The sequence below is a fragment of the Camellia sinensis genome, chromosome 10 (assembly GCF_055761805.1).
Source record: "Camellia sinensis isolate YWXY chromosome 10, ASM5576180v1, whole genome shotgun sequence".
Lineage (NCBI taxonomy): Eukaryota > Viridiplantae > Streptophyta > Magnoliopsida > Ericales > Theaceae > Camellia > Camellia sinensis.
In genome coordinates this window covers 81,392,108-81,406,727 of record NC_138970.1, presented here as the reverse complement: position 1 = coordinate 81,406,727, position 14,620 = coordinate 81,392,108, and positions in this window count along the sequence as shown.

Below are 14,620 nucleotides of genomic sequence, written 5' to 3'. Positions count from 1 at the left end.
TTCCGCTGTAAGACAAATCAAGCTTGGGTTATTAGACTTGAGATTGTGCATCTCAAGGGTTGATTTCATGTTGGTCGAGTAGTGACCATTTGCAAAAATAGATTTTGAGGACTTTTAATGGAGTTGACTAATTCTCTCAAAAATTATTCTATTTTTCCAAAACCAGACCATTTCTTAGACCCAAAAAAGGAAAAAAATTCAGTGCTCACAACTTGACTTACATAATTTCAAAGCAGAGAGTGGAACAAGCATGCTAATCTAACTCTCATGTTGATCAAAATCTTTTTAGCAGAAAAAAAAGTCAAAGCAATGAACTAGGGGCATAGTCGAGTCAGGAATTCTGTCTTCTCCTTACACTCTCGAGTCTTTTACATGTTTTAGCCGGCCGGCTAACAATTCAGTCAACCGTTCAAGTTGTTAGTTGACTCCAGGTGTTTTTTGATTATTTCAGTCAGCCGACCACTTGTTTAGCCGGTCAGCCATTTGTTTAGCCAGTTCATTAGTTTGTTTAGCCGGGCAGTTCATGAATCAGCCGCCCATCATTTTTTCAGTTGGTTGGACAAACAAATCAGCTGGCCGGTCAATAAATTAGTCGACTGGCCAATTTCGATATCATTCCAGAATGAAAAACTGCAGAATTTGTGTAGGCTCAATGGTTTGTCTTTTAGAGTCTTGTTTTGAGTGTCTTTCATTTCAACGAGTGTAATTAGGTGTGTTTGGATTGCTTTTGATTTGTTCTTTCATTGAGTCGTTTTTTGATTTCTAGTCAGTTGTAGGTCAACATCCAATTCAGAATACATTAAAATTTAATCATTCTCATATTCAAGTTCAAAAGAAAAATATTTTCATGCTTAAGTGTTGTGCCATTCACGCCATGGTGTGCAAATAACAAAACTTCTTTTATTGAAAATTTAGGGTGAAGCCTCCCTAATTACAACAATACAAAACAAAAAAAGATAAGAAAATTTCAAAAATAACAAAAGAAAGCAAATTCTGAAGCATTGGTGCTTATTTCTAAGCAAAAGTAGAAAATGAAAAAAAGAAAAGAAAAAAGAACGAAAAGAAAAAAAAGAAAAAAACATAGGGACTTTTTCTCAGATTCCGACAGCAACCCAGAGATAATCGACTTCATTGGTAGACAATTTCGTCATTTGACTTTACCATCAATTGCCTCGCCACATCTTCACTCTCGGGAGGCCTTTGAAGACTCTACCTCGGCATTGGCAGAGCTTCCAAAAGAAATTACTCCCCATCGATTGTCAAATGCAGAGTACGAAGGAACTCTGAATAGGGAGACGGATGTGGCCTGTCATTTCAGCTCTTTGTTCTACTTTTTCAGTATGCTAATCTTTGCTCGAGAACCCTTGTATATACTCTGGAGCAGAGAGAGTTAAGCGTTTAATCGGTGTACCTAACTTGTTCTATTCTATAGTCGGTGGGACAAATTGGAGACTATGGTCACTGTGTCCACATAGGACTTCAATGTGAAGTGGTTGGCATCGATTTTAGACTACGCTGCCATTAGAGGCAGTGTGTACGTAAAGGATAACAATTCCCGGCAATGTGAATTCAAGGCCAAGTTAAGGGAATTTGTGTTAAGTCATGGAAATGTTACTCAATATCCAAATCAAATTGAAATTCATGGCAAGTTTCTTTCAATCAATGGGGCATGTGGCAAAATTATGAATAATCTAGCTCAAATTCTAAGGAGATTTGTTCACTTCATGGGCAATCGATCAAGCATTCAAGGAAATCGCAATAAAATTATGAAGAACAATGAACAATGGTATGAAATCAATGCCTAAACAATGAGTAATTACCTAATATTCAATAATAAAAAAAATCAAGGAATTCAAAGCACATCTTGAAGAAATTTGAGGAAATTGTTCAAATTTGTGAACAATTAATCAAGATTTTTGAGAACTTACCTTAGCTATGAGAAAACCCCAAAAATCAGTCCAATTTGTGGAAATCAAACCCAAAACCATGAGGAACAATGGAAAAGCTGCAAAATCAAGGAAAATGGTGAAAAGTTTGCCCAAATTCGTGGAAATCATGGGATAAACACCCAAATCATGCAAAATCAAACAAAAAAAGCTCCAAAACTTACCTTTTCGGATTTCAGTTGATGCACAATTTTGAGCCTTGTGGTTGAAACCGAGTGAAAAATGGAGTGGGTTTGGGGGCAAACCGAGAATAGAAGAAAATCTTGAGAGATAGAGAGTTTCGGGGGTCATAGATAGACTTTCGAGCTTGGGTGTGTGATGAAGTGAACCCTAAAATGGGTTTTAAAACAATCGGGTCTCTTAAACCCGTTTCTATCTCCTCGTCAAACAAAGTGGACGACTGACACTTTTTTTTTTTTTTTTGGCCAGCCAACTACGCTTTTTGGCCGAGTATGTCATATTTTAGTCGGGTAGGTCTTAATTTGGCCGTGGGGATCATGTTTTGGCTGGCTAGCTCATAGTTTGGCCGGGTCCCTCTATTTTTGTATAGGAATTTCAAATATTGGTTGGGCCACTCCTGTTTTGTATAGTTGGATTCATGTGACAAAACTGAGTGTTCTTATTTTTCATCTAGTGATGATCAAAGGGCATGCCCAAATCGCCTCTGTTCTCAAAAACTCAAAAATAGCATTTGGAATGTATGCTTTGGTGTTTCAACATTGATTCAGACTCAGTTAAAACCTTCCCCCTCTCCTTATGAAATATGGTTAACTATGCCTATTGGTTACACCACTTATTCCTCCTATTGCATAAGACGCATTTGGATTTCGAGTTTACTAATCCTCCTCTTGCGTGAGATGCGTTTGGATCTCAAGTTCACATTTTCTCCTCTCACGTGAGACGTGTTTAGATATCAACCAGCTGTGTAGAAGCACGTAAGTCAAACTTTGAACTGGCTGTGCGAAAGCACATAAGGCAAACTTTCAATTAGCTGTGCGGAAGCACGTAAGTCCAACTTTGAACCTGTTATGCAGAAGCGTGTAAGGCCAACTTTGAACTGGTTGTACGGAAGCGCATAAGTCCACCTTTAAACCGGCTATGTGGAAGCGCGTAAGTCCACTTTTGAACTGGCTGTGCAGAAAGGCTTATGGCTAACTTTGAACCGGTTGTGTGGAAATGCATAAGGCCAACTTTGAACTGGCTGTGTAGAAGCGCATAAGGCCAACTTTGAACCGACTGTACGGAAGCGCGTAAGTCCAACTTTGAACCTACTGTGCAGAAGCACGTAAGTCCAACTTTGAACCGACTGTGCAAAAGCGCGTAAGTCCAATTTTAAACCGACTGTCCGGAAATGTGTAAGTCCAATCTTCAACTGGCTTTGAAAGTATGTAAGTCCAACTTTCAATTGTGTTTGGAACATATTATTTGCACGAGGTTTGCCTCATATGTTGCCATCTTTATAGCTTTATCATCATTGCATTGCATTGCATTGATCATGAATTTTTAAAAGAACCAGCTTCGCGAAGTATGTAAGTCCAACTTTCAATTATATTTTGAGCATGTCATTTGCATCCTGCCCCTAAACTACGCTGGTCTGATTCTTTACAAGGGGATATGTAGGCAACCTTCGAGTTTAACCAACTGCATTCGCATCTTGTTTGTTTGCCCAAGTCTTATGGCCTTATCAAAAGAGTCGTCTTCGAGCTTTGACATTCGCTCACGTCAATAGATGACTTCGAGTCATATTAAAGAGGGGCACTTGTAGACACCCTATTTTGACCGGCCCTAAGACTTGGGCACGTTTTTTTTTATTACTTGATGATGAAAATAAAAATATGTTTTTCACAATGTCCTAAATAAGAAAGATGAAATTTGTGCTTCATTCCCAACCCCAAGCCTGGTTTGGCCAAGTGCTTAAGTCTTGTTCAAAACTCTCTTTCAAAACTTTCTTTTCGCGTTTTGTTCCAAGTATTTTCGTAGTGTTCTGAGGCTCATTTTTAAGCTTTAAAATAAAACATTTTCTCAGGAAACTGATCAAAGAACAATGTGAAAATATGAGAAAAATATGATAATTCTATCGAAAAATCCTACTTCGTGCAAAATAGTCATGCCATGGCCAACATTTTGGTCGGTCGGCCAATTAGCCAACTTTTTGGCTTGCTAACCAATTAATTGGCCATCCATCCAAAAAATTGGTTGGCTAGACACCAGCCAATAAATTGGCTGGACGGCTAATTTGCTCGGAAATAGGGCAGTTTCGACAGAATTCTTGTTTAATGCATGTGGGACATGCCATTTTAGATATTTCTGATATATTCATGAACGAGATGTGTATCTACTCTGCCTCCATTGTCAAAAGAGCATTTGTCACTTTTCCAAAAGGAGCATCCACTGCAAGAGAGAAATCTTTGATCCTTGTCACCCCATCATCCTTCATCTTCCACCTTGTCTTCTTTTACTTACTTTATTGAGTCTTATATATTGTGTATCTACTCATCCTTCATTGTTAAGAAAGCTGACCTCTACAAAAAAAAGTCATTGCTCTTTTTTACCTTGTGCCTTTGTTTTCAACCTTGTTCCCCACCATCTTTTCCACTAAGCACACTTGCATTGCCTATATGGAGAGGATCCGATTGTGAAGAAAGAGGGGGGAGGGGATTTGAAAAAAGAGAGATAACGAGAGAAAAAAGAGAGAAAACTGTGATTAAGAGAGCTTTTACCAAAAACAAAGAATTGTTTCATTAACCTCAATTTTCCTTGCACACTGATATACCATCTTGAGAGCTGGGAACACACTTTCTAAACTTGAGGGTGATCAAATAGAAGTCTAGAAATCAAATCCTTTCCTTTGAAGGTGAATTTTGTACACTTTTATTTTCTTGCATTTCTTTTTTATATTGCTTTTCTAAACTTGATGAGTTAAGCCACCCACATATCCCCTGCTTGTTCTTTCTTTGGTGTTGCAACAAAACAGAGCTTTTAGCCTGGTCGGCCTGCTAATTAATTGGCTAGCTGGCTATTTTTTTGGTAGGCTGGCTAAGTGTTTGGCCGGTCAGCTAATCAATTGGCTAGTTGGCTATCTTTTTGGTCGGCTGGCTAAGTGTTTGGCCGGCCAGCCAACTTCTTCTGAACAAAACCTAGTAGTCTCCTAGCGTCGAGCAGAACAGTCTCCGATGGTCTCCGAGGTTCTCTAAAGTTTTTATTTTTTCGTTTTTCTTTTAATTTAAGAGAGATTTGTGAGGATATTTTGTTGTAACATTTTTATTCCCCTCCTTCTTTATTTGGACATGTAATATTCAAATATTGTAATAATTCCCCACCCCGCTTCTTTCTATCCTATTCTTCTACTTGCATTTCTTATCTGTGAATGCACATTATATATTATCTTGTCATTATATCCACTTTTGTATCTATGTTTCATACCTTAAGATTCGGCTAATTTTGTATCTGTTGGTTTAATCGATTATTATGTAATTTTGTGTGCTACCTTATATTGTTGAGATGATTCACATGTCATCTAGTAGAAGTCGGATCTTTAGTTGGATTTCATGAGTGAATTGCATTACGATCTTATATATAGGATCATGCATGTGTTTACTAACCTTGTAATTATTTGTGGGACATCGATAAATATGTAAGTTTTTTGTGCTTTAGCATCTCGCTTGTATATGTTTTTCTTACTATGTTAGCATTCTACCATATCGCTATTTGTTTATTTGATATAACTCTATGCATGCCAGTGGAGGAAGGTTATGTTGCTCGATTTTGAATAAAACACAATTTTGTGTGTTTTATGCGCTACTCAAAACATTTTCAAAATACATGACATCAAATTGTTCCAAAATAAATTATATAGTTTATACTTGTTTGCATCACATAGTAATTTTAGCATTTATTAAATAATCAAAATATGAACATGTAAAGCAAATAAAATTCATATCATGGTTTAGTAGAGGCCGATCTTTGATCGGGTGAGTGGGGGTGCTCAATTAATGACATTTCCCCCTCATACCTAAGGTTCCGACCCAAGCATCCTTCATTACGATGAATAGTGGCTTTGGCACGAGTCATGGATTTCCTAATTTTTCAAAAATATTAGGTGGGGAGTCTAAGATCTGGTGATGTAATTCAGTTTTGGCAAAGATTTTTCCAATAAAATGAATTTCTATAAAAGTTGTCAAATCTAGACTCTCATCTATGTTTCATATCACACTTGTGAAACTATATCGAAGAAATTTAGGGTACAAAATGTTTAACGCAGTCGGGTACCCCCGGGTGATGTTACAATCACTTTCTAAAGGACTGGTGGAAAAGTGACTGCACGGAATCAAACTGAAGAGATTTTGCCCAATGCTATGCCACTTGTTTTTTGCCGACAATGCCCTCATCTCTGCCAAAGCAAATCTGTTGGAATGCCAGAAGCTGAAGAAGGTCTTAGATACTTATTGCCTGGCCAATGGTCAGCTCATTAGTGTTAGTAAATCTAGCATCATTTTCTCCTCTAACACTTCGGAGGTGACAAGGTATACCATATGTGACCTTTTGGGTATCCCAAGCACTGGTCATGGCAATAAGTACCTTGGTCTCCCCTCCTTTTGGGATAGATCAAAATCTGAGGCCTATGGTTATCTAATTGAGAAAACGGTCCAAAAAATGCAAGGGTGGAAATAGAATCTTTTGTCCCGAACAGGGAGGGAAACGCTAGTGAAAGCTGTAGTCCAAGCCATTTCGGCATATGCTATGGCGTGCTTTGCCTGTCCTAAGAAATTTCTTGATTGCCTTAATTCTTATATTTGTAACTTCTGGTGGAGGGGGGTGATCCTTCAAACCGAGGAATTCACTAGGCTAACTGGGACCGGTTATCAATCGCAAAAGCTAATGAAGGTATGGGGTTCCGAGATTTCAAAGCTTTCAGTATTGCTCTTTTGGCCAAACAGGCCTGGAGACTATTAAGTTTCCCGAATTCCTTTTGTGCAAATATCCTGAGGGGGTTCTACTTTCCCCATTCTAACCTATTATCAGCTAGTCGGGGTAGAAGCCCTTCTTGGATGTGGTTGAGTATTTTGCTTGTGAGAGAACTGCTTTGAAAGGGCTTGCGATGGCATGTGGGGAATGACAACTCCATACGCTTCTAGGAAGACCGGTGGGTGCCTCACACTAGTGACTTCAATGTTATGGGTGTTAGACCCTTGCTGACTCAAGATATTTTGGTTAGTGAGGAGATAGATCAAAATTCAAAGGACAAGGATTAGAGAAAGTTGTTGAATCTTGTTTCGAAGGAGGAAACTCAAAGAATTTTGGCTATTCCAATTTTGTTGAAGGGGAAGGAGGATTCGCTTATCTGGAATTTCACAAAGCAAGGCAATTATGATGTAAGGAGTGAATATCATGTGGTTGTGGCAACCATGAACTAAAGTGAGAGAATATGAGCTTTATCTTCTTTACAGACGCCTAAGGACTTTTGGGAGCATTTGTGGGCTATCCTGGCACCACCGAAGATCAATAATTTTTGGTGGAAGGTGTGTTCTAATAAACTAGCAACACGGGAAAATCTTTATTGGCGTAAGTGTGCTGCTTCGTTGGCATGCCCTGTTTGCAAGAACAGTCCAGAAACTATAGAACACCTCTTATTTTAGTGTGATTGGACGAGAGGGGTTTGATTTGGGTACGACTTGGGGCTACGGGGTGGGGAGAATTCCATCAATTCTGCTCTCTTGTGGACTGGGGCGATTGGGGCTAAGTGAAAAAATCAAGTAGATCGATATCTTCTTTTGGGTAAAGTAGCTACTATAGGATGGTGCAATTGGAAAGCAAGGAATGGGTAGATTTTCAACCACACCCCGGTAGAGCCGAATTTGATTGAAAAACAAGCCTCGCCTTTCTAGGGCAATACTGGTGAAGCTTTGGATCTTAGTTCAGGTAGTAATCTTGTTGGCTTATTTTTCCTACGAAGGAAAATATCATAAATGCGAGCGTGCCAGCAAGGATTGAAAAATCCTTACAGATTAAATTCAAGCCAATTATCAAGCGATTGTGTTGACGGTTCTTTTGCCTCAACGAAGAGGACTTCAAATTTGCCAAGTGTAGCGAAAAGAAAAAGTAAAAGAAGAAAAAGGGACGGAGAAAGATGATTGAGTGAACAATCAAAGTAATAATTACTTACCTCTACTCCTATGCTTCGAAAAGAAAGTGCATAAAATGCTTCGAAATGGAAATGCTGAAAATAAATGTTTCGAAATATAAATCTATGTTAAACTACTCCTAAGATAAGGAAAATAACAAGAAATATTGAAATCAAGTGTCTTTGATTATGAATTCTGGATCCTTTTCAATGTAGCCATTAATGGCTATTTATAGAAGAAAAAAATACAGCAATAACTACTTAGTAACTACCCATTTCTTCCATATTCATTCTTCTCTTGCCATGTGTCCTTCCACTCATCCACTTTGTCCTCCCACTCATCCACTTTGTCCTTCATATTCTCCATTATCTCTATAACTTCTTTTAACTTCCAAATGAATAAGAGGATGCCACGTGTCCTGCAATTATATAAATAATAAATAATAATAAAAATTACAGATTTATGGTGCTAACATTACCCCCTGCGGCCCTTAAAAATGATGTTTATTTGAATTTTTGAAGGGCCGAACTAAGCACATGACTACCCTAAGCAGCAAAGTGCTTCGAATGATGTAACAACACCAATAAAGTGCTTCGAATGAGTATGAAATTATGACTAGATGACTCGAATTATTACTAGTAACAAGCTTCGAAAGTGATATAAAGGACCAAAATCATTCTTCGAAGGTCGATGGAACCGACAAAAGACGAATTACATCCTCAAAAATACTCGACAAAGCTTCGAAGGTTCACAACCACCATTATTATTTCTTCGAAGCTGTTATTGATGCAAGATAGAGTACTTCGAAGCTTACAAAATTATGGCAAAACGGCTTTCGAAGCAACTTATGGCAAAACGGCTTTCGAAGCTGTTTTTGGCCAACATTGTGGTTATTCAAAACTTATATGTTCTGGTTCACACATAATTAATGAAAATATTAATTTTGTGCTTCGAACCAATTATTAATTCTTCGAAGACACCAAAACTGTTGTTCTTCGAGCCAACTTATGATGCCAAAAACAGGCATTATTCGACAACTAATTAATTGTCATTTTACATATATTTGAAGAGATGTACACATTTCGAAAGTTTTCAAAGTTTTATACAGTTTCGAAGGTGAAGTAATCAACCTTCGAAACAACTCTTGATGTTTCGAATGTATCTTCAAAGCTTTATACAGCTTCGAATGTGAAGTAATCAACCTTCGAAACAACTCTTGATGCTTCGAATGTATCTTCGATGCTTTGATTGTGTACATACAAACAATTGGCCATCAATTTGAGAAGATAAGCCATTCTCAACCATTTATTTAAATGCACAGGCTTTTTCTAGCCAAGTTCATGCATTTTAAATGGTCATCCCTTGTTCTTAGTGCTTCGAACTCATAAGAGCAATTTGTTAATTTTATTAGCCACATCATCATAATTATATTTTGATGTGAACCACAAATCCAAAAATGATTTTGAACACCAAAAGTCATGGTATAGTGTGACCATGAAAATTTATACTTTTTGACATTTTGAAAAATGTCAAAAATTTTGAATTCATGAACAGTGGCTTGTTCATTATTCTTGACCATGTTTGTTTTAAAAACATGACTTTTGCCGAATAGGTTTTCATAATTATTTGGCAAAGTGGGTTGTTTTTCCATGTTAGCAATTAATGGCTTATGAAAATCACCCATAGATATGTTATTTTCATGACTTGACTCTCTAAAATTTGGTTTTTGGACCCCCCGAGTCATACATGGAACATCATTCTTAGCCAAATTTGGCTCAAGAACATGCTCTTTCGTTGTGTTAATTTTATAATTTGGCTCTTTAAAAACGGATTCTTGAACACCCCGAGCCATTGATGAAATCAATTCTTTGCTTTTGCTATTTTTAACCATGAAAAAATTCTGAAAAAATTCACCAATTCCGGCCATTAAGGCCTCAGTTAAAGACTTGGTAGTGAGAGTTGATAACTCATCATTCCATTGGCGAATTTCTATATCAAGTTGATGAATTTCTCCAATTAAATGGTGTCTTTTTTCTTCCACCAAATAATATTGTAAGGGATGAAAATTTATTTCATCAAGAAAATGGATCTCTTCTTGAAGATCCAAAATTTCTTGTTTACGCCAATAAATTTCATCTAGGCTATTTGAAATGGACAAATCCAATTCTTTTTTCATTTATTACACTTGACGTCCCACTGGGCGTGCCAAAAAATGTTGGCTTATTTTTCCTACGAAGGAAAATATCATAAATGCGAGCGTGCCAGCAAGGATTGAAAAATCCTTACAGATTAAATTCAAGCCAATTATCAAGCGATTGTGTTGACGGTTCTTTTGCCTCAACGAAGAGGACTTCAAATTTGCCAAGTGTAGCGAAAAGAAAAAGTAAAAGAAGAAAAAGGGACGGAGAAAGATGATTGAGTGAACAATCAAAGTAATAATTACTTACCTCTACTCCTATGCTTCGAAAAGAAAGTGCATAAAATGCTTCGAAATGGAAATGTTGAAAATAAATGTTTCGAAATATAAATCTATGTTAAACTACTCCTAAGATAAGGAAAATAACAAGAAATATTGAAATCAAGTGTGTTTGATTATGAATTCTGGATCCTTTTCAATGTAGCCATTAATGGCTATTTATAGAAGAAAAAAATACAGCAATAACTACTTAGTAACTACCCATTTCTTCCATCTTCATTCTTGTCTTGCCATGTGTCCTTCCACTCATCCACTTTGTCCTCCCACTCATCCACTTTGTCCTTCATATTCTACATTATCTCTATAACTTCTTTTAACTTCCAAATTAATAAGAGGATGTCACGTGTCCTGCAATTATATAAATAATAAATAATAATAAAAATTGCAGATTTATGGTGCTAACATTACCCCCCGCGGCCCTTAAAAATGATGTTTATTTGAATTTTTGAAGGGCCGAACCAAGCACATGACTACCCTAAGCAGCAAACTGCTTCGAATGATGTAACAATACCAATAAAGTGCTTCGAATGAGTATGAAATTATGACTAGATGACTCGAATTATTACTAGTAACAAGCTTCGAAAGTGATATAAAGGACCAAAATCATTCTTCGAAGGTCGATGGAACCGACAAAAGACGAATTACATCCTCAAAAATACTCGACAAAGCTTCGAAGGTTCACAACCACCATTATTATTTCTTCGAAGCTGTTGTTGATGCAAGATAGAGTACTTCGAAGCTTACAAAATTATGGCAAAACGGCTTTCGAAGCTGTTTTTGGCCAACATTGTGGTTATTCAAAACTTATATGTTCTGGTTCACACATAATTAATGAAAATATTAATTTTGTGCTTCGAACCAATTATTAATTCTTCGAAGACACCAAAACTGTTGTTCTTCGAGCCAACTTATGATGCCAAAAACAGGCATTATTCGACAACTAATTAATTGTCATTTTACATATATTTGAAGAGATGTACACATTTCGAAAGTTTTCAAAGTTTTATACAGTTTCGAAGGTGAAGTAATCAACCTTCGAAACAACTCTTGATGTTTCGAATGTATCTTCAAAGCTTTATATAGCTTCGAATGTGAAGTAATCAACCTTCGAAACAACTCTTGATGCTTCGAATGTATCTTCGATGCTTTGATTGTGTACATACAAACAATTGGCCATCAATTTGAGAAGATAAGCCATTCTCAACCATTTATTTAAATGCACAGGCTTTTTCTAGCCAAGTTCATGCATTTTAAATGGTCATCCCTTGTTCTTAGTGCTTCGAACTCATAAGAGCAATTTGTTAATTTTATTAGCCACATCATCATAATTATATTTTGATGTGAACCACAAATCCAAAAATGATTTTGAACACCAAAAGTCATGGTATAGTGTGACCATGAAAATTTATACTTTTTGACATTTTGAAAAATGTCAAAAATTTTGAATTCATGAACAGTGGCTTGTTCATTATTCTTGACCATGTTTGTTTTAAAAACATGACTTTTTCCGAATAGGTTTTCATAATTATTTGGCAAAGTGGGTTGTTTTTCCATGTTAGCCATTAATGGCTTATGAAAATCACCCATAGATATGTTATTTTCATGACTTGACTCTCTAAAATTTGGTTTTTGGACCCTTCGAGTCATACATGGAACATCATTCTTAGCCAAATTTGGCTCAAGAACATGCTCTTTCGTTGTGTTAATTTTATAATTTGGCTCTTTAAAAACGGATTCTTGAACACCCCGAGCCATTGATGAAATCAATTCTTTGCTTTTGCTATTTTTAACCATGAAAAAATTCTGAAAAAATTCACCAATTCCGGCCATTAAGGCCTCAGTTAAAGACTTGGTAGTGAGAGTTGATAACTCATCATTCCATTGGCGAATTTCTATATCAAGTTGATGAATTTCTCCAATTAAATGGTGTCTTTTTTCTTCCACCAAATAATATTGTAAGGGATGAAAATTTATTTCATCAAGAAAATGGATCTCTTCTTGAAGATCCAAAATTTCTTGTTTACGCCAATAATTTTCATCTAGGCTATTTGAAATGGACAAATCCAATTCTTTTTTCATTTATTACACTTGACGTCCCACTGGGCGTGCCAAAAAATGTTGGCTTATTTTTCCTACGAAGGAAAATATCATAAATGCGAGCGTGCCAGCAAGGATTGAAAAATCCTTACAGATTAAATTCAAGCCAATTATCAAGCGATTGTGTTGACGGTTCTTTTGCCTCAACGAAGAGGACTTCAAATTTGCCAAGTGTAGCGAAAAGAAAAAGTAAAAGAAGAAAAAGGGACGGAGAAAGATGATTGAGTGAACAATCAAAGTAATAATTACTTACCTCTACTCCTATGCTTCGAAAAGAAAGTGCATAAAATGCTTCGAAATGGAAATGTTGAAAATAAATGTTTCGAAATATAAATCTATGTTAAACTACTCCTAAGATAAGGAAAATAACAAGAAATATTGAAATCAAGTGTGTTTGATTATGAATTCTGGATCCTTTTCAATGTAGCCATTAATGGCTATTTATAGAAGAAAAAAATACAGCAATAACTACTTAGTAACTACCCATTTCTTCCATATTCATTCTTCTCTTGCCATGTGTCCTTCCACTCATCCACTTTGTCCTCCCACTCATCCACTTTGTCCTTCATATTCTCCATTATCTCTATAACTTCTTTTAACTTCCAAATGAATAAGAGGATGCCACGTGTCCTGCAATTATATAAATAATAAATAATAATAAAAATTGCAGATTTATGGTGCTAACATTACCCCCCGCGGCCCTTAAAAATGATGTTTATTTGAATTTTTGAAGGGCCGAACTAAGCACATGACTACCCTAAGCAGCAAACTGCTTCGAATGATGTAACAACACCAATAAAGTGCTTCAAATGAGTATGAAATTATGACTAGATGACTCGAATTATTACTAGTAACAAGCTTCGAAAGTGATATAAAGGACCAAAATCATTTTTCGAAGGTCGATGGAACCGACAAAAGACGAATTACATCTTCAAAAATACTCGACAAAGCTTCGAAGGTTCACAACCACCATTATTATTTCTTCGAAGCTGTTGTTGATGCAAGATAGAGTGCTTCGAAGCTTACAAAATTATGGCAAAACGGCTTTCGAAGCAACTTATGGCAAAACGGCTTTCGAAGCTGTTTTTGGCCAACATTGTGGTTTATTCAAAACTTATATGTTCTGGTTCACACATAATTAATGAAAATATTAATTTTGTGCTTCGAACCAATTATTAATTCTTCGAAGACACCAAAACTGTTGTTCTTCGAGCCAACTTATGATGCCAAAAACAGGCATTATTCGACAACTAATTAATTGTCATTTTACATATATTTGAAGAGATGTACACATTTCGAAAGTTTTCAAAGTTTTATACAGTTTCGAAGGTGAAGTAATCAACCTTCGAAACAACTCTTGATGTTTCGAATGTATCTTCAAAGCTTTATACAGCTTCAAATGTGCAGTAATCAACCTTCGAAACAACTCTTGATGCTTCGAATGTATCTTCGATGCTTTGATTGTGTACATACAAACAATTGGCCATCAATTTGAGAAGATAAGCCATTCTCAACCATTTATTTAAATGCACAGGCTTTTTCTAGCCAAGTTCATGCATTTTAAATGGTCATCCCTTGTTCTTAGTGCTTCGAACTCAAAAGAGCAATTTGTTAATTTTATTAGCCACATCATCATAATTATATTTTGATGTGAACCACAAATCCAAAAATGATTTTGAACACCAAAAGTCATGGTATAGTGTGACCATGAAAATTTATACTTTTTGACATTTTGAAAAATGTCAAAAATTTTGAATTCATGAACAGTGGCTTGTTCATTATTCTTGACCATGTTTGTTTTAAAAACATAACTTTTGCCGAATAAGTTTTCATAATTATTTGGCAAAGTGGGTTGTTTTTCCATGTTAGCAATTAATGGCTTATGAAAATCACCCATAGATATGTTATTTTCATGACTTGACTCTCTAAAATTTGGTTTTTGGACCCCCCGAGTCATACATGGAACATCATTCTTAGCC